The following is a 19137-nucleotide window of genomic DNA, read 5'->3' on the forward strand; positions in this document are numbered from 1 at the left end:
GCGGTAGAGACACGAGGCACGACGTACCGGGACGCCCGTTTGGTGCCTCGGGAACCCTGCTCTCATCGTTTGGGGCCGTGAGCGAAACCCCGGCCAGATCTCCTTGCGGATGGAACCCGAATAGGTGATAAACCTGGACTAGAGACTTGTGTGTTAGTCAGGTCGTGGCCGACTCCCTCACCAGGCTTCCGCTTGAAGGTTGCCGAGATAGACGACGTGTACATGGTGGTAAGTGGCGAGAGTGTGTGTGAAGAAGTACACCCCTGCAGGGTTATAAATGATCTATTCGAATAGCCGCGTCCGCGGTAAAGGACCTCTAGGTTGCCTATACAGTTCATAGACAAGTGAAAGTGGATACTCTAAAATGCGCAAGATAAGCGTGAGTGCTATGGATGGTGTTCTCGTAGGGAGACGGGAGCGGATCCATAGTGGTGTATTGATTGGTGAATATGTGGACTCGTGTGCGCCACCTCAAAAGAGTTACTTGCAAACGTAGTTTAGGATAGACACTGTGTCAAAGCTGGCTTGCTGCAGTTAAACCCCACCATCCCTTTGTTGATACTGATGCATATGTACCTAGTTCTGATGTAAGTCTTGCTGGGTACATTTATACTCACGTTTGCTTAATTTATGTTTTGCAGAGAGACTTCGGTCTCGCTAGTAGTTCCACGTGGACTTCGACGTTTAGCTTGTTACCTTAGCTACGATCTTGTGCCCTCGGCAGGGTCTTGTAGATAGTCAGGCTTCTCAGACTTTTCATTTGTAGTTGTCTGTACTCAGACAAGTTAAGCTTCCACATGTGCTTGTTGCTTGTATGCTCTGTATGTTGGGTCATGAGACCCATGTTTGTAATACTTGGCTCCTCGGAGCCTAATGAATAAATACTTTGAGTTGTAGAGTTTTGTTGTGATGCCATGTTGTATTTGCACATATCGAGCATATTGTGTGTATGATTTGAAATGCTTGGTATGTGTGGGATCCAACAACCTAGTTGTTTATCCTTGGTAGCCTCTCTTACCGGGAAATGTCTCCTAGTGCTTCCACTGAGCCATGGTAGCTTGCTACTGCTTCGGAACACTTAGCCTGGACGGAATGTATCCTTCTTCGTTCCTGTGTCTAGCCCTTCGGGGAAATGTCACGCGATGTCTACCGGAGTCCTGTTAGCCGACTACAGCCCGGATTCTCCGGAGTCCTATTAGCACAGCTGCTAGAGCCCGGATTCACTCGCTGATGACCGACACGTTCGTTGCTGGGTCATGTATGCCTGTCCCAATAAGTTAGTGCCACTTTGGGTTTACGACTAGACATGTCAGCCCGGGTTCTTTGTTATATGGATGCTAGCGACACTATCATATACGTGAGCCAAAAGGAGCAAACGGTCCCGGGCCAGGTAAGGTGGCACCCGTGGGAATACCGTGCGTGAGGCCGCAAAGTGATATGATGTGTTACATGCTAGATCGGTGTGACTTAGGATTAGGGTCCTGACAGCCAAGGGAAAATGTGCCAAGCAGGATTTGTGCAACTCTTGATCACAAATGTGCTGAGCTATGGTCTTCCCCCTTAAGTTAACGGAAAATTCGCAGCGCAAGATTTGTGCATCCCTTCAACGCAAACGGTTGTTTTGGATGACCTCTGTGCAACCACGTAGAAACAATTTGGTAAGATTTGCATCTGTCATATTAGGTATGTTGCCATTGTCAAGCTGGAAAGATTGACATTTGTTGATCTAGTAACATTGCCATTTGTCAACCTTTTAACACTGCGATTTGTGAAAATATGCAGCTAAAAATCACTAGCACTATCTAATTTTTGCAACTAAAATTCAGTAATTAAGCATAGACTTCATTCATAGATTAAGAAGTCGTTCTTTATATAAATAGTTCAAGTCGACAGCTGAACCGACCAAACTTTTCCCCAATCGTTGCCAACCACGTACTGAAATTGCTAGTTCAACTATATATACTAGCTAATTTTAAGTACGTTGTATAGTTCCACCACATCTATAGTCAGATGAACTGAACAAAATAGCCCCTAAATAATACTACTACTACGGAGGGGCTTTGTACTACTTCTGGCAGCCTCTCCTTTGTCGAGCGTGCTCAGTAAGAGGCAGAGGAGGAGGATCCTACCAACGAGCTGGTCAACGGCAATACGGTGCCTGCCGCTACTGCAGCTTTAGCGACACTCACCTCGAACGCCATCTGCCGCTCTAGACGACCCCTCTCGAAGCAGTGGTTCTCCTCGTAGATCTCCTGATTCCTCGCCTCTGAGGCAGCATGTGCCGCGGCCACGACAGCGTTAAGGCTCTTTGCATGCTCGACGAGGCGCTCCTCCTCCTCCCGCAGGAACTCGGTGTAGCGCGCAAGGTCGCTGACGGACATGTGCGCCTCCACTTCCGCTTCCCGCCTTCGGGCGGCGGTGGCGGAGCGGGTGATGACCCCGGTGGTCGACGGTGGGCTAGCGGCCATGGCGGCCGATGATGCGGTAGCGGCCACGACCTCCACCTCCCGCCTTCGGGCTGCGGTGGCAGAGCCGGTGATGGCCGGCAGTGGGGTGGCGGCCACGAAGGCCACCTCCTGCCTTCGGGCCGCGGCGGCGGAGCGAGCGATTGCCCTGGCTTTCGACGGTGTTGTGGCGGCAACGGCGGCCGGCAATAGCTGCCGACGGGCAGCGGCGGCGAAGCGTGTAGTGGGTGTTCTGCGCACACCCAACAGGGATGCCGCGCGAAATACACTACGCCGGGGACTACGCCGCCGTCGCGGTGTAGCCTCCCAGCTGGAGCTGTCCTCTGATGATGGCGGAGTGGCTGAGCGACGATGACAGACCGGTACCATTGGCGATTGTGGGAGAAGCAGACGACATAAGCTACAGGGACGGAGGGGGAAATGCGACGCTGGACTCGCCGGCCGTGAGGGTTTATATAGCAGGCCGGTAAGCATTGGGATTTTGGGGGATTTCACCAAGTCGGGCGGGGAAGCTTGCACGGGAACCTGTGAGGTTGCGTGGAATGGGCTCACCGATGGTTCATTGGTGCCACTTCGAGCCACCATTTGGCCAAAAGAACGCCCCCGCGCGCTGCGCAAGCTTGCGCTGTAAGCCGTCTGCGGCAGCGGGGTGACAAGACGTGCGAGAGGAGGACGAAAGGCCGTGTACACATATGGCTAATACAAAAAAACGTGTGTGGTTTAATTACCTACTATACCCCCGTCCTGGTTTATAATTAGGATTTAACTTATAAAATACGAATGCATGTCGCCAAAGATTATATAGTTGGATTCGTATTTGAACATAGTTTCCAATTATATAATTTTTATAACATGCATTAGCGTTTTGTTGGTTAAATTAAGGGAAAACTATGGCACAGAATATAAAGGAGACTATAGACCAAGACGGAGGTAGTAGCACACGACCACTCTCTACGCAGCGACGCAACTGTCGGCCGACTTGTAGGCGACCATTTCCTGCGTGTTCAACTGCTCTATGCGTGTGGTTGCTTGCGGTTGAGGCGGCTGCAGCGCGCTCTGCTCGCGTCCCGCCGTGCACACGCTGCTCTCGCATCCCTCCGGGTGCTCTACCCTCGTCCCTCCATGCGTGCTGCTAGTGTTTGGGGCCGGCGCATGATCACGCACGTTCGTGTGCATGCGGTTGCGCCGGGCGCTGCTCGACGATGCAGTTAACCGCTACAAAAACTGCCATGCGGACGCGCCGAGAATCCAGGCCGCCCGGCCCCCTTTTATTCCTGCGGGCATTTACCTTCATCTCCCGCGTCACACGACACAATAAGCACACCCACGATGACACATACAGAGAGGACATCCAGCGGTTCCAATGGCGCTCCCCGTGGCTCCAATGGCGCTCCCAGCGGCCGCCGACGACAACGGCACACAGTTCACCACACATCACGTGGTGGACACCCACGTGAGGGGGAAGGCCCTCTCGGTGGTGTACACGAATGATCCGGTCTCGGTGGAGAGCTCCATCCAAACTATTGAGCAGTTCCTTGCCGAGGACAAGTACCAAGTGGTCGGCTTCGACCTCGAGTACAACATCGGTCATGTTGGGCACGATCAGAAGGATGCCGTCGCCCAGTTGTGCGTGCGACCTGACATCCTCGTCTATCACTACCACCTGGCCACAAGGCCCTGCGAGCTTTTCTCTAGGTTTATCAACAGCTCTGACTACAGTTTCCCTACGGTGGACACCACCAACGATCTAAAAGCGCTCAAGGTTTCGGGCTTAAAATGCCTGAATCTTGTCAACATCCAGCACCACTACAAGGTCTGGGGCAGCGACAACAACAAACTGAACTCCCTGGTTGACCTCCCCTCGGCCATCATCGACCCCTACTACATGAAGAGGAAGGATGAGAGCCAGAAGGACAAGATCGCCTGGCACAACGTTTGGCATGAGAGACTGGATGAACAACACGTCAAGTATGAGGCCAAGGACGCATACACAAGCTACGAGATGTACAGGCGGATCGTTGACATGAGGAAGTGTCTTTTTCCTGCCCCAGACGAGGGATCGGCCACAGAGCCATGGTGGGAGCCTCACAAGAAGTAGATGACTAGACGATCGTTTCTCGTTCTTTAGAATGCATGCAATTTATTGAGGTGTGTGCGAATGATCGTATAGTCACTTATGTAATTAGATGTTTATTTCGGTTATATATATACATGTTATTCTTCTGTAAATAGAGCAAATCACATGGCTTATTAGCAGCAATCGTCTTTGTTATTATTGGTCTTCACACACATTTCTGATTACGGACCTATTTGCCATGTATCACACACATCTTGTTCAGTTGAACTGTTTCCATTGTGCTGCCTAATCACACACAGTTCATCCTAGTGAACTATATGCCGTATATCGCACACACCCTCATCTGGCTGCCCATTTATGTTGTTCTGCATCATCACAAATAGTTTTTTTGGATTAACCGTTTGCCACTCATCCAATGGAGGGAAGCTTCTACATTCGCGGGGGACGTGGCACTGACCATTGGGCGGCAACAGTCGGTCATCTGGGTGCACAATAAAGGATGCAAAGAGGGATCCTACAGCAGCAAGGACCAGCTTCCCTACCGATAGCTCATCTAACAAAACTCCCAAGTTAACTGTGCTGAGGCTTGAGTAGTTATCAGATGGGCGACCAGATGGGAAGTGGGCTCGATGTTAGATTAACTGATTTGATGGATCACTGTAAACATTTAATTGCATTGAATGTATAGTTCTTCATCATATTAGTTGAATTAACATCGAGGTCCTTGTTTTGTAATTTTTGACATTTTTTGTTTTTTTGAACACATGTTGATTGGCTTGAAGAAGGTCTATCTCGTTACTTTTTGATAAAAAAAATTTGAACACATGTTGATTGGCTTGAGTGAAGGTCTATCCCGTTAGTTTATGACATGTTTCCAAAACATGGACCTCGGGGTTAATTCAACTAATAGGACGGAGCACTATATACATTCAATGCAATTAAATGTTTTCCAAAAGAAGTGATATGATTTATGTGAAACTTATAAGTCATGTATGTCAAATTAACCTCTGTGTACTTTTTCTCAAATTAACCTCCGGGCCTGTTTGCCGCGTATCACACACATCTTATTAAGTTGAACCGTTTAATTATGTTCTCTTCCCTAATTGAAAACAGTTCATTCGAGTGAACTATATGCCGTATATCACACACACCTTGATTTGGCTGACCATTTCTGTTGCTTTCCCTAATAGCAAACAGTTCATCGGAGCAAACTGTATGTCGTATATCGCACACACATTGATATGGCTGCCCATTTCTGTTGTTCTGTCTAATCGCAAACAGTTCGTGTGGATCAATCGTATGCCCCCATCGCACACGCAAGTAAAATCTGAACCGTGTTTGATGTACCCACCATCGCAAACGTTTTGCATCTTTTTTTACGGTTTTTTACATCACCGTTTGCGATTAATGCATCGCACATAGTTTCGTCAAAGGGTTTCTGAGCGTAGTGTCGCGTTAGCAGCATCCTGTAGTAGTGACCAGTCACATATGTGCGGACACGGAGGTGAGGGTAGACTTGGTGATCATGTGGCAGAACATGGAGGTCACAACCACACCATCATCAAGCGTACGGAAAGGAACCGTACACGTCCAAAGAATGGGGTGGTAGGGTAGGATAGAGGTGGAAAAGCTGGGCTTGCTGGCATTGCCCTTCTCTGGTAGCAAAGATCAGTAAGGGTTGCCAACGCGGAGAGTGGGACGGCAAGATCCGGGATAGAAACATGTCTATCACCGAAATGATAGGGCTGGCTGACGAAAGATATCAACGTGGTACTTGAGCACAAATCATGCAGATGGTGTCTGGCATACTTGGTACCTCGACATCAATTCGCTGGGACATAGATGATGTCGAACACCGAAAAGCAGGTATGCAAAGAATAACAGTGCATGTAGTGGACCGAAACCGATACCACCTACACTCACAGAATCAATCGTTAGCGACAAGATAATAAGCCTATATGCATGCTATGCAGCAAACAAATGGAACAACCAAATGCAACAAACTGACTAGACTCTATACTACCGCATTCTAACATTCGCGCGGACTAGGGTGTCCTACAGCCAGACCTGCTTTGATACCAATGCTTGTGGCACCCCGGCTTAGAGAGACCGGAACACCCCGTATTACAGCCCAGAGATCAAGTCTTCTGGAATATGGCACCGCTTGGCATAGAACAAATCATCTCTTATTACAAAGGGTGTGGATACAAAGGTTCCGATATAACAAGGAATTACATCGGCACGACGACACTATGCCTGCCAAGGTTGCTTTATGCTAGCAGCGGAATAACGACGATAGTGATGGACTCCACTCCGCAGGGACTCTGGCTGGAACGCATATCCTAGCTCGCCAACAAGGGATTCACGGCAAACAAGTAAACAGACAAATAATGACCTGCAAACTGGCATGACACGCCAGGTCAGTACATTGAATGTACATGCAAGCTCACAACAACCAAAGCAATCAAGACAAATAATAACATGGCATTTAGAGGTTACTTAGCAATGATGAGCAGGATACTACCAGAACAACATGACGTGTACATGATGAACATGATACCGCTAGAACATTATCAGCATGTCATGAACATATTACTCGAGACATGAACAATGATGATACTAGCATGCAACATGCTTACAAATATCACTTACTCTGTTCGGGGTTACCTCGTAACCACCATAGATATGCCATTCTCACTTACCATCGTGGTCACGGGATCACTTCAATCATTATCAAGAATACCATCGGGATTTTCACAAGATCACCTCATCATTATCAAGAATACCATTGGGATCCTCACAAGATGACCTCATCATTATCAGGTATACCATCGTGATCCTCTCGTGACTACATAAAGATCAACCAACTTCTTTCTTCATCATACTGGGGTTATTATTAAGTCAGGTTATTATTACTGTTGACTCATAGTGTGACCTACTACGAACTGGGCCCTTATCCGCGGGCACGGCTATTGATAGATTATACACTCTACAGAGGTTAGCACACTATACCCACACTACGAAACCCATGGCCTCGTGCTCCCAACCCACAATGTTCTGACAAAACCAGTCTATTGCCCTTACACTCTCCCGTCCACTCTGACAAACTCCCCTTTGGGCTAAGTCATGACTGGCCGTGATGTCACCGCGTGACACCCAACGGCCACCGTCGTGGCAAAACAAAAACGGACCCAAAAGGGGACAAGAGCACTCAAACAACTCAGGCACACTAGGTTATTGCCGCCTACCGGGCCAGGGTAGCGCGCACACCTAACCTTTCCTAGTTGGAGGCAGCTGCGAGAGGCATGACAATAGACCAAGTCAGGGCCTCCCATAAGACAAGTGTGGCTGCACTGGTTAGCTCGATTCGATGGCACTATGACTCAGCCAATAGATGTTCAAGTGGTATTTAAGTCTGGTTTAACTTGAATGTAATAAGCTGAGTCATAATAAAATAACATGATGAAACAACAATACATATAACCATTAACATATGAATCATAGCAACAATATTTATACTACTAATGCACATGAGCATGGCATACCGATGATCATGAATATCACAAGCATAATAACACTTTAGATGAACATAACCTGATCACTAGCACCAAAGAATAATTACCAGAGAAGAACACGACAACACTATTAACAAGTAAGCATGTAACCAACGAGATAAAATAATCATGGCATAAACATAGATCCATAAGCATATAAAGCATTCATGAAAGTTTTAACATGCATAACTTAAATATTCAAGTTTAAAACCATGGCTACTGCAAATCCATCATGCAAGTGGCTATGTTGGCTTGCCTGGGGATGAAGGAACCATCAGGGAGAAGTGCGGAAGGATCACGGAAAGATTCGGCGGAAATAGTTCTCTCCCGGAGGGGGCTGTTTACGGGAAAGGCCAAAATGGTCATTTTCACTGAGTGAAAACATAATGAAAATGGTACCACCATGACGGGCTCAACGAGACGAAGAAGTGGGCTTTGGAATTACCTCGTTTGGAGTTAGGGTTGAAGAGATATAGCGAGACGAAGTTCAGGGACCAATCTAAAAAAATAAACCCTACAAACAGGCACCTGACTGAAAAACAGAAAACGCACTTTCAGCAAATACGCTTTCAGGATAACTAAAGCGTACTCTGAGCCAAAGCACCAGGGGAATACGCTTTCAGTTCACAAAGAAGTACTTAGTGAAAATACGCGTCCACTTATCCATGTCAGCGGGCGCCCTATGTGGCTAACGGGTGGGACCGAGAGAGGTGGGGCCCGCCTGGCCTGCGCCTGTCGTCAACCTCTCGTTCCCCACGATGTAGAGGAGGGACGTGCGCGCCGGTGAATGCCCCCCGGCGACTCCTGCCCTCCCCGGTGGAGCTCGCACCACCGACGGAGTCGGGGAAGGGTGTCGCACCCATCCCGGCTGGACGCGGACGCCGAGGAGGGTCTAGGCGACGGCGGCTCGAGGTGACCAAGGAGACGGCGGTGGTCGTGCTCGGGCACGCTGCAACAGAGGGTTCGGCGACAAAAAGAGGGGAGGGGGAGGTTCACCGGGGTGGATGGAAGCTACTGGTGGTGGTGGAACGGAGGGAGGAGGAGTGTCTCACCGGAATTTAGCCGGTGGCCGGCGATGGCCGTGGTAGCGATGGTGAGGAGGAGGGGGCTCTCGACCTCGGGGAAGAGGATCAGGAGGACCAGGGGAGGTGGTGAAGCCACTTGTGAGGTGGAACGGGCTCGGGGATGGCTTTTATAGCCATAGTGAGGAGGCCCATGGCCGGTTGCCGCCGTGCAAGTCCGGCCAACGTTCTAGCCGCGACAGGGTTCACGCGGGGGCTTGAAGGCGACATGGGAGGATAGAGGAGATCAGGGAGCAGAGCAACAAGCCAAGGTCACGGGGAGGAAGAGATCGAGACGCGAACAGAGCAGAACAACCACTGTTCGCCCGTGGGCGCGCGGCCACGAGCTCCGTCGAGCGAGCTACAAGAGTGGAGCAGGGGCTAGAGAGCGACGGGAGAGAAGGAGGAGTCAGGTCGGCACTCGGGGATGCGCGAACATCACCGGAAATAGAGAGGTCAACGAGTTCAATCACCCATAGCACGACCACTGCATGCCAGGGTTGTGGTCACCGCGGGAACTTGTGCACACAGTGCACTCTGGCGTGCAACAGGTTGTCTCCCGAATAGTCCATGCAAGATGGGTTACTTCGGAGGTAAAGGTTCAATAAAATAAGCCAATGATTGACAGGAGGGATCATCTGAAGTTCGCTGTTGCAAACTGTTGCATGAGACTGCGATCAACAGAGATGCAGAAGTGATAGAAAAGGATGTGTCAGATGTTTAGGGTAGGAGGGACAAGAATCCTGTGAATTTTGGAGGGATTTGGGCAAGTATTTAATATAGTTTCTTTGCAACTGCCAAATTCGGTTCGGAAACTAAATCAATAAGTAGCACTCACTAGGAGTGTTGAATTGGGCTTAAACTTGGCAAATGGTGATCATTTTGGCACATAAAGATGATGTAAAAATTCCATACCATTTGGACTTGCCAAAATAGTACTTTCTTCACAAAGCATCCCTCTGGGCAGAATCTTAGGAAAATTCTTGAGGGAAAATGGCTAAATGAAATGTGCCCAAATTTGGTCGAGATGAGTTATATGGATAGGAGAAAGTTCTGGTAAATTTTCCGCAATACTGAAGCAATATAAAATATAGTTGCTTCACAACCTGAAAATCTGACCAGAAACCAAAATTTGATGCTGAGCTCACGTAGAGTGATGAAATTAGCTCAATTCTTGAGGATAGTCATGATTTGATCATATGAAGGACCTTGCAAAATTTCAACTCATTTGGATTACCCTAGTTAGTACTTATTTCACAAAGGCTTCCCTTAGACAGGAACTTTGGAAATTTGCTGAGGAAGGTTCACTAGGCAAATTAAGTTGAATTTTGGCATGGGGAAATAATATGGACAGGAAAAGGTGTACAAAAAGTTTGGGGTCAATCAAGCAAAGATAAATGACACTTCCTTCTCAAAAAGCCACTTAAGGCAAAATGAGAAAAGGAATATTTGTGAATCATCTTTGATGATGCCAAGGAAAGGTTTTCACATATCTGTGGGAGATATTGCCCAAACAATTTATGAGATTTATTTGGGAATTTTGGGAGTGACAGATATATAGGTTGTTTCACAACCTAGGGCAAAAAGGATTATTCCTTTAATAAAAAAGGAATATTCCCAAAATGGAATATTGGGATTGGGCTAAGATGAAAATGACAAGGTCTTGAGATGGTTTTGAGGATGACAAGCCACTTGGGAGCCTGAGATGAGATGATCTTCCCAGGTTTCAGGACCATAGAGCCACAGAAAAGCAATTCAAATCAAAAATTTAAATAAATCCAGAAGAAAAAGAAAGGGCCAAAATTCAGGGTGTGACAGATGACAATCAAAAAATAAATCATGCTCCGACTTCATCAGATAACGGTTCACCATACGTGCATGATGCGGGAATAAAAAACTTTGACACAAGTATTTCTACCAATCCACAATTACTCACTAGCATGACTCTAATATCACCATCTTTATATCTCAAAACAAATGCAAGGAATCAAACTTCTCATATATTCAATGCTCTTATATGAAAGTTTTTATTATATCCCTCTTGGATGCCCATCATATTAGGAATAAATTCATAACCTAAGAAAATTACCATGCTCTTTAAAGACTTTCAAAATAATATAAGTTAAGCAAGAGAGTTCATCAATTTCTGTCAAATAAAGCCACCGCCGTGCTCTAAAAAGATATAAGTGAAGCACTAGAGCAAACTGCCTAGCTCAAAAGATATAAGTGAAGCACATAGAGTATTCTAATAAATTTACGATTAAAGTGTGTCCCTCTCAAAAGGTGTGTACATAAAGGATGATTGTGGCAAACTAAAAATAAAAGACTTATATCATACAAGACGCTTGCAAAACACATATCATGTGGTGAATAAAAATATAGCCTCAAGTAAATTTACCGATGGATTGAAGACAAAAGAGGGGATGCCATCCGGGGCGTCCCCAAGCTTAGATGCTTGGTTGTCCTTGAACATTACCTTGGGGTGCCTTGGGCATCCCCAATCTTAGGCTCTTGCCACTCCTTATTCCGTAGTCCATCAAATCCTTGCCCAAAACTTGAAAAGTTCACAACACAAAACTCAAACTGTTAGTATAATATAATAAATCACCACTTCGGTACTGTTTTGAAATCATTAAAATTTATACTGGTGTAATATCTACGTATTCCAGCTTCTCCATGGTTCATAACCCCCGATACTACCCATAGATTCATCAAAGTAAGCAAACAACACATAGAAAACAGAATCTGTCAAAAACAGTACAGTCTATAGTAATCTGGAAACTTCATATACTTCTGTAACTCCAAAAATTCTGAAAATTAGGAAAAGCTAGCCAATTTGTATATCAATCTTTTGTAGAAAATTCAAATCAAAATAACGTTTCTGTGATTTTTTAAAATTCTGGCAATGAGCACAAAAGTTTCTGTTTTTTAGCAAAATCAATTCAACCATCACCATAGACCTTCCCAAAGCTCTTACTTGGCTCAAACACTAATTAAAACACCAAAAACAATTAATGCAGAATTAATAATGTGTATTTATTGAAAAACAGTAGCAAAAACAAAAACACAAAAATAAAATTGGGTTGCCTCCCAACAAGCGCTATTGTTCAAAGCTCTTAGCTAGGCATAAAACATAGATCTAGGTATTGTCATCTTTGGTATGCAGTCCATAAGTAGCCCTCATAATAGATTCATATGGCAATTTAATTTTATTTCTTGGAAAGTGTTCCATGCCCTTCCTTGATGGAAATTGAAATCTAATGGTTCCTTCTTTCATATCAATAACTGCACCAGTCGTTCTAAGGAAAGGTCTACCGAGAATAATAGGACATGTAGGATTGCAATCTATATCAAGAACAATAAAATCTACGGGCACATAATTCCTATTTGCAACAATAAGAACATCATTAATCCTTCCCTTAGGTTTCTTAATAGTGGGATCCGCTAGATGCAAATTCAAAGAACAATCATCAAATTTATGGAAACCAAGCACATCACATAAAGTTTTCGGAATAGTGGAAACACTAGCACCCAAATCACACAAAGCATTACACTCATAATCTTTAATTTTAATAGTAGGTTCCCACTCATCATAAAGCTTTCTAGGGATAGAAACTTCCAACTCAAGTTTTTCTTCAAACGATTTCATCATAGCATCAACTATATGTTTAGTAAAAGCTTTAGTTTGATGATAAGCAAGCGGTAAATTAAGCATGGATTGCAACAAGGAAATACAATATATCAAAGAACAATTATCATAATTAAAGTCCTTGAAATCCAAAAGAGTGGGTTCATCGCTACTTAAAGTTTTGACCTCTCCAATCCCACTTTTATCAATTTTTTCATTAAGATCTTTAAACTCCGAATTATTGGGACGCCTTCTAGCTAAAGTTGACTCATATCCAGTCCCATCTTTATCAAGATTTATATTAGAAAAAAAAGATTCAATAGGAGTGACACCAATCACTTTATGATCTTCATCATTGTTTTCGCAAAAACTAGAAGAACACGCTTTTACAAACCAGTCTCTCTTAGCACGCATCCTAGCGGTTCTTTCTTTACATTCATCCATAGACATTTTAATAGCTTTTAGAGATTAATTAATATCAATCTTGGGTGGCATCGATCTAATCATTAAAGAATCAATCTCAAGAGAAATTCTATCAACGTTCCTAGCCAAATCATCAATCTTAAGCAATTTTTCTTCTACCATGGCATTGAAATTCTTTTGAGAATTAATGAAATCTTTAATATTATTCTCAAGATAAGTAGGTATTTTATTATAATTTCCATAAGAATTTTTGTACGAATTACCATAATTATTAGAGGAATTACTAGGAAACGGCATAGGGCTGAAATTACCTCTATATGTGTTATTACCAAAATTGTTGCTAGCAACAAAATTCGCGTCTATTGATTCATTATTATTCTCAATAAAGGTGGACAAACGCATATCATTAGGATAAATAGGAGCACTCTTGCTAGAAATCAATTTCATAAGTTCATCCATCTTTTTCCACTCAAAGCATTAATTTCTTCAATCGCATGCGCTTTTTTACTAGTTGAAGATCTTTCGGTATGCCATTGAGAGTAATTTCCCATAATATTATCTAGGAATTTAGTAGCTTCTCCTAATGTGATTCCCATAAAAGTACCTCCCGCAGCGGAATCTGAAAGATTTCTAGATGCAAAATTCAATCTGGCATAAAAAAATTGTATGATCATCCATAAACTTAAACCATGAGTAGGGCAATTTCTTATCATCAATTTCATCCTCTCCCAAGATTGTGCAACATGTTCATGATCAAGTGTCTTAAAATTCATTATATCGTTGCTAAGGGAGATGATCTTAGCGGGAGGAAAATACTTGGAAACAAAAGCATCTTTACACTTATTCCATGAATCAATACTATTTTTAGGAACAGATGAAAACCAAGTTTTAGCATGATCTCGTAGTGAGAACGGAAATAGCTTCAATTTAATAATATCATTATCCACATCTTTTTTCTTTTACATATCACACAACTCAATGAAAGTATTTAGATGGGATGCGGCATATTCATTAGGACTACTAGAAAATTGTTCTTTCATAACAAGATTCAACAAAGCGGCATTGATTTCATAAGATTCCGCACTAGTGGCGGGAGCAATCAGAGTACTGATAAAATCATTATTAGTAGTGTTGGAAAGTCACACAACTTGGTATTTTCTTGAGACATCATGATGAAGCAAGCAATCTAGCACACAAGCAAACAAAAAGCAAACCGAAGAAGGGCAAATAAAAACGCAAATCTTTTATTATTATTCTGAAAACGTTTTAGAAGTGGGGGAGAAGAAAACTAGAGGTAAATGCCAAATAATGTAAGCGCATGAGATGGGAGTTTATGATGGGTACTTGGTAGGCTTGATGTAGAACCTCCCCGGCAATGGTGCTAGAAATTCTTCCTGCTACTTCTTGAGCTTGCGTTGATTTTTCCCTTGAAGAGGAAAGGGTGATGCAGCAAAGTAGAGATAAATATTTCCCACAATTAAGAACCAAGGTATCAATCCAGTAGGAGGCACAAGCAAGTCTCCAATATATGCACCTGCACAAAGTAACAAACACTTGCACACAACGCAAAAAAAGGGGTTGTCAATCCCTTCACGATCATGAAAAAGAGTGAGATCTGATAGAGATAGGTATAAAAGATAAATAAAATAGGAAACTAAAGTGAATATAAATAAATTACAGAAAGATATTTTTGGGTTTTTTGGTTTATAGATCTGAAAATATATGATGGAAAATAGACACGGGGGCATAGGTTCCACTAGAGGTTCTCTCTTGAAAGAAAACATAATGTGGGTCAACAAGTTATTGTTGAGCAATTGATAGAAAAGCGCGTAGTTATGACAATATCTAAGCCAATGGTCATGAATATAGGCATCATGTCCATGACAAGTAGACCGAAACGATTTTGCATCTACTACTATTACTCCACACATCGACCGTCTCCTGCCTGCATCTAGAGTATTAAGTTCATAAGAATAGAGCAACGCTTTAAGTAAGATGACATGATGTAGAGGGATAAACTCAAGCAATATGATATAAACCCCATCTTTTTATCCTCGATGGCAACAATGCAATACGTGGCTCGCTACCCCTTATGTCACTGGGTGAGGACACCACAAGATTGAACCCAAAACTAAGCACCTCTCCCATTGCAAGAAAAACCAATCTAGTTGGCCAAACCAAACCGATAGTTTGAAGAGAAATACAAAGATATCTTAATCATGCATAAAAGAGTTCAGAGAAGACTCAAATAATATTCATAGATAATCTGATCATAAATCCACAATTGATCGGATCTCAACAAACACATCGCAAAAGAATATTACATCAGATAGAACTCTAAGAACATCGAGGAGAACATTGTATTGAAGGTCAAAGAGAGAGAATAAGCCATCTAGCAACTAGCTATGGACCCTTAGGTCTGCGGTAAACTACTCACGCTTCATCGGAAGGGCAGCAAGGTTGATGTAGAGGCCCTTCGTGATCGAATCACCCTCCGGCATGGTGCCAAAAAGGCCCCAAGATGGGATCTCATGGGAACAGAGGCTTGCAGTGGCGAAAAAGTATTTTTGTGCATGCTTCCGATGCTGGGGGAATATTTGAGAATATATAGCACTGGAATTAGGGTTGGAGGACTCTCGAGGGGCGCACAAGCCAGGGGCGCCCCCCGGGGCATGCCCTAGAGGCTTGTGGCCTCCTCGGGACTCTTCTGGCCCTCTCTCCATGTCACGTAGGTGTCTTCTGGTCCAATAAAACTCATTGTAAAGTTTTATTCCGTTTGGACTCCGTTTGATATTTCTTTTCTGTAGAAGTCAAAAACAAGAAGAAAAAACAGAAACTAGCACTAGGCTCTGGGTTTGTCGAATTCAGGGCTCCGCTGACCCAAGAAAGGTTCAAACTCTGGGGCGTGTGCGAAGAACTCAACCTCCTCAGCCAATCAGTACGTCACCCCCACGGCCTAGCTCGATGAACAAGGAAGAAGATGGACACGGCAATTACCCAGGTTCGGGCCACTTTGCGCTGTAAGACCCTACTCCTGCTTTGGGGTGGATGAGCCTCACGAGGGGTTGAGTATGAACTAGTACAAGGGAAGAAGAACCTCACAAGGTCTGCTCTGGTGTGGTGTGAGCTGGTAAGGTGTGGATTCGATATAGAGAGCTCCCTTCCTACGGTGGTGGCTAACCTATATTTATAGTGGCCTTGGTCCTCTTCCCCCAAAACGTAGGTGGGAAGGGATCCCACAGTGGCCAATTTGAAAGGGGACAAGTAGTACATCTTATCCTGACAAAAGGTGGTCTTTGCATGCAAAGCTTCTGGTCGTAAAGCTGTGGTGGGCTTGGTGATGACATCCGTCCTGGCGGTCTTGGTCTTGTTGCACGGGAATGGAAACCTTTGGCTGATTCCTCGGGACCCCGTGCCTGAGCTTGTCTCCTTAGCACCAAAGAGAAAACCTGCTCCTCTGCGCCCGCTGGCGCCCGCCTGGCCTTGGTCGTCATGGCTTGCATCACCTCAACCTCATGAGGTGGGCACCTGCATAGAAATCTCCGCTCCTCGTGAGGCGGACCGAGGAGGCCGCTTCCTCCGGAGATCTTGATGTCGCCCGCCTCACGAGGCTTGGTCCCTAATGTGGGTCTTGTCTTGAAGGTGTTATAGATGGGTCGTACCAGGCCGTCGATGAAGCCACGTCATGGGCCGCAGGTAGGCAAGTCTGGGTACCCTGGTTCCCAGAACGCCGACAGTAGCCCCCGTGCCCAAGGCGTGCTCAGACTTGGCTTCAAAGCAAAGTTAAAGGGCAAGGGCGAAGCCCCGCGTCCCCCAATCGCCTGTGGACCGAGTCGACGCATGGCGCTTGATGGGACGTGGGCATCTCCACTTCCCCATGCTGGCGCCTGCAGAAAGTCCATCATGGCATGGAGCATCAGTGGCCGGCGGTTGGCCTTCCTCTGAATATAAATGGGGCGGGGGGCAGAGCCCCCAACCCATCTTCATCTTCTCTCTGCTCGCTCCTTCTTCTTCCTCTTCGTCCTGCCGTCTTGTCAAAGCGTCCATGGCGCCAATGAGGAGGTTCTTTGCCGCGGAGAAGGGAAAGCCTCCCAAAGAAGGACCAGGCTCGCTGCCGCCCAAGAGAGGCCGCCGCCGCAAGTATGCTGCAACACCGGCCGTGGATCCCCAAGGGAACGGGTGCACCCCCTCGAAGGTTGGCGCCGCCTCTGGCAACCGTGGGGGTGCACCCACCCGCGGCGGAAGTTGCCAGGGGCGGGGTGGCCGTGGCGATGGGTTGAGGTATGTGGCGGCCGTTCGGCCACCGCGCCCGTAATCCCACACGGCCGACGCATCCTCGGAGTTCATGGTGTGGGTGGAGAGGCCCGCAGGCATCTGGTTCCAGGTCTCGTGCTTATTTGCAGGCATGCTACCGGCCGGGGGACCCGATGGCCTTTGGCTACAAGCCGATAGCTGCTGCAGCAAGGCCTCATGGGTGAAGGTCAAGGTCACCGTCACCGGCAACGTGTTCCTGAACCGCGGGTAGCAGCCGTTTGCCCATGCACGTGGCCTGCAAGGGAGGTGTACCCTCCACTTCAGGTATGACGACGCCACGACCCTCTACGTCAGGGTCTTCGGGGAGAATAGCAGGCGCTTGGGGTGCTGCCCGGAGGGTGACAACGACGATGATGACATCCAACCGTCCGACGATGGCGGCCAGGGGGCGACAACATCTCCGGTGGTGACCTTGCCCTTTGTGATGGTCGCGAGGCCTCCAGCGGTGGCGATTCCTCCTCTGGGGAAAGCATGAGCGGCGGTTACTATGACGAGCAACACGCCACCGAGCATGGACCGGGGAGGGCGACGAGCTGCCTCGCCGGCACGCCCCAACAAAAGCATCCGCGCGACTCCTGAGACCCGGCTCCATTAGCGCCCGCATCAAAAAAGCAGAAGGTCATGTCGGGGCGTGTAATGAACCATGGCGCTTGCGCCATTATGTTATTGTTTTTATAACACATCATGACATTCGTGTTGCTACTGATTGGGATGACATAGCTCAATTGTGCTTGCGGTAGACTCCCGTGCCGCGAGAGCATGCCACTCTAGGGCTTGGATTTCCTGCACACCCCTTATTCTGGGGAAGTTCTCCAAGGGTTTCCTTCTTGAAGATTCGAAAGTTGTCAAGCCTTGGGAGGCACCCTACGGCTGCAGGATTAGGAAACCTTCAAGCCACAGGAGGTACCCTATGGCTCCAGGATTAGGAAACATCCGGAGGTGCCACACCTCGCGTGAGCTGGTTGCCACTGGTACGTCACGTCGCGATGCCCGGAGGCATGGACTCAAGAGGGCGTGTGTGCCCGTTAGCTTGTTTGAGATCGTCGCGCGAGGATTAAGATGCCAAAGGCTGGGGCACCAAGGCTCTGGCGAGGTGTGTTTGCGGGTGGCCCCGGCCCCACACGCGCGACGAGTGAGGAAGAGCAACGGGCAACTGTCACTCTCCCTAAGGCAAGACCTGAAAGACCGAACGCTGCGAGGAGAAAAAAAATTCCCAACCCTTTCAAATAAAAGACGCGAAAGCTCCAAATTTCATTTCAAGAAGTTGCAAATCAGCTACAGAAAGCAAGCAAAAGAATAGTCGCCTCCGGCACCTACAGTAGTCTTCTGGTCTTCCCACCAGCGTGGAGCATGGGGCCTCCACTAGGACGTGGGTGGGAGACCCCATGAGTGTTGGGGAACGTAGTAATTTAAAAAAAATTCCTACGCACAAGCAAGATCATGGTGATGCATAGCAACGAGAGGGGAGAGTGTGTCCACGTACCCTCGTAGACCGAAAGTAGAAGCGTTATGACAACGCGGTTGATGTAGTCGTACGTCTTCACGATCCGACCGATCCAAGTACCGAACGCATGGCACCTCCGAGTTCAGCACACGTTCAGCTCGATGACGTCCC

Source organism: Triticum aestivum, chromosome 2D, assembly GCF_018294505.1.
Source record: "Triticum aestivum cultivar Chinese Spring chromosome 2D, IWGSC CS RefSeq v2.1, whole genome shotgun sequence".
Lineage (NCBI taxonomy): Eukaryota > Viridiplantae > Streptophyta > Magnoliopsida > Poales > Poaceae > Triticum > Triticum aestivum.